Source organism: Geospiza fortis, unplaced genomic scaffold (assembly GCF_000277835.1).
Source record: "Geospiza fortis unplaced genomic scaffold, GeoFor_1.0 scaffold130, whole genome shotgun sequence".
Classification (NCBI taxonomy): Eukaryota; Metazoa; Chordata; class Aves; order Passeriformes; family Thraupidae; genus Geospiza; species Geospiza fortis.
This window is the reverse complement of record NW_005054300.1, coordinates 14,454,294-14,456,690: the sequence shown is the minus strand read 5'-3', so window position 1 is coordinate 14,456,690 and position 2,397 is coordinate 14,454,294. Positions and strand designations below refer to the sequence as shown.

At 37.0% G+C, this 2,397-nt stretch overlaps 1 long non-coding RNA gene across 1 annotated transcript in view; it reads right to left on the bottom strand.

Annotated features, from left to right (window-relative positions):
• Nucleotides 1-208: 208 nt before the first annotated feature.
• LOC115948815 overlaps nt 209-2,397 on the bottom strand; it is a 13,432-nt gene continuing 11,243 nt past the window's right edge. The window contains exon 3 of the long non-coding RNA XR_004082584.1: nt 209-284. This is a non-coding gene — a long non-coding RNA (uncharacterized LOC115948815). The remainder of the gene's footprint in view (nt 285-2,397) is intronic.

The following is a 2,397-nucleotide window of genomic DNA, read 5'->3' as shown; positions in this document are numbered from 1 at the left end:
GCTGGAAATCTCAGCAGAAAACATTCCAGCACATTTAACACATGCGCTGTGTGTGTACAGACACTTCTGATGCTTTTAATGTTTTAAGAGTTCACTATTATACCAACAATACAGTATCAGTTATTCATTAATAACCTTTCTAGATGAGAATATATGCTTGAAAAGAGAAAACAAGTCCATTACCTTTTAAAGGTTCCTTTCCTACATGCCTCTTCCCACATGTTGCACACTGATGCACAGCTCCCCAGAGGGTTGCAATGCAAGCACTCAGCATGGTGAGAACTCTGAAACACAGAAAATGCAGCGTGAATCATTTTGTCACTCCTTACATGTTAAGACCAGTTTGTGCTTTCCTCCATCGTACAACAGACCTAAACCTCTGTAGTGCTTATCTGACACAACAAAACTAGTAAGGGAATACAACAAAGAAAGACTTTAGGGATGTTTCTAGTATTTTTCTGTTGATAAATGTCCCAGTTTCCATGTTAAGAACTGCCCATGCCTCTTTGCAAATGATCAGCTGTATCTTCATCTAGGTAATTGCTAAAACACTTTCAATGGATTCTCCTACTCTGATATCCTCTGTTTCAGCAGCACACTAGCTTTTTAATAAGGGTGCTTTTTTCTAATGACAAAGCCACCTGCAAAGCCACAAGACTTACGAAGGAGAGGCTTTATTTACTGACCAGCTGATAGCATTCTGCATTGCTACAGTTTTGTCATGGCTCATACTGATGACTCAGCTAATATGGGATTGCAATTACTGGAACTAGAGAACAAATGCAGTTTTGAGAAGTGTTGCATTGCTTCACTCCATTTAAATAAGCTAAAATAAGAACTGAAAATTCCCATCTGCCACTGTGTGGGCAGTCTGTGGGGCTAAACAGTGATATAGGAGAGGAAGGAACAGGTTCATAAACAGTGATTCACAGTGATTCACAAAGTAAACATAAAATTGAGTAAAACAAGAAAAACCCCAACACTGAAATTTAGACAACATAAACAGAGATAACATTTGACACAGGTGAACTGCACAGAGAAACGGAGGAGCACATGCATGTAAGAGAGTCTAAGGACACTCTCGAGTGATGGAAGCAGGGAAGTTACTCTGGAGACAAAGTTATCATTTGATTTATCCAAGTTATAGAGATGTGCATGCAGATATAAAAGCTGCAGCAGCTGTGAAAGCACTTAAATACAATACTTAAAAGCACTGGGATGTACCAAGAGGTATGGAAGTAGGAAACCAGTATTTACAACAGAGAGTTGATCAAAGCCAAGAAGGCTGCAGACAGAAATGAGCACTATTTACGAGAAGTCTATGATCATATTCACCTCAGGAACCAAATGGCTGGTGTCAGCCTGTGCCATTCATCTTCAGGTGGCTGTAATAAGTGATAATGATGAATGTAATCCACACAGCCAACAGCTTTGCTAGCAAGGTAAATCATATTTAGCATTCTCCATTTTTGAAGTATGTGCCCTAAATATTAATTTACAACCTTCCATGGCTTTTATCTTATAGACCAATATTTTTCATCAACTAATTTTTAGCCTTTATATTTTCATATTATTCTTCTGGATACTTTTAAGCAGCGTGGAGCTCACTGAAGCTTTTTAGATATAAAGCATTTCCTGTTCAATGAATTCATATATGCAGTAAACTAGACTTGGGCCTCAAACAAAAAAATATTTCCCAAAGAGCACCTTAACTACCTGAAACAAAAGATGGAGCCATGTCCTAAAAGGGGAAAACAAGTCAAAACAAGAGGACTTAATTACAGATACATTTTCATAATGTCTGAAGCTAATTTTAGATGTCCACTGCTAGTTCTCACAAAATACTCCACAAAACAAACACCTTCATTACACTCATACAACCACCAACAAATCCCTGATCTAGAGGCATCATCTTTGGACTTCATAGAATTTAGAGAACTTTTATTTCTTGTTATCAGGTAGTTTTTAAAAACATATATTGTGTAAGCAGTCACAATGCCCTGTGGAAAAGAAGTTTAACAGCTTAGATTTTCTTTGTGAATAGAAAAAAATTGTTTGTCCATTTTTTGATGCAATTTTAGTTTAAGGTTGTTGTAGACAGTGGATAATTACTCATCTTTCTATGTCTGCAACAACCTGACAAGATTTTTTACATTATTCTCTCTGTACATCTCTTAATTTCTTTCATTACAGACTGAAAACACCCACTTTGTTAATTCTGAGTTCACATGGAAATGTCTCCATCCCCTACATCATCCATGTTGAGCATGAGTCTTTTTTTTTTTCTTAATTTCTACTTCATCCTGCTTTAAATTGAAAAAATTGGTGCTGCACCCAGTGCTAATGATGCAGGTAGAAGTGGGATTTGTACAGCTGCTTTATAATTTCTCAGTTTGC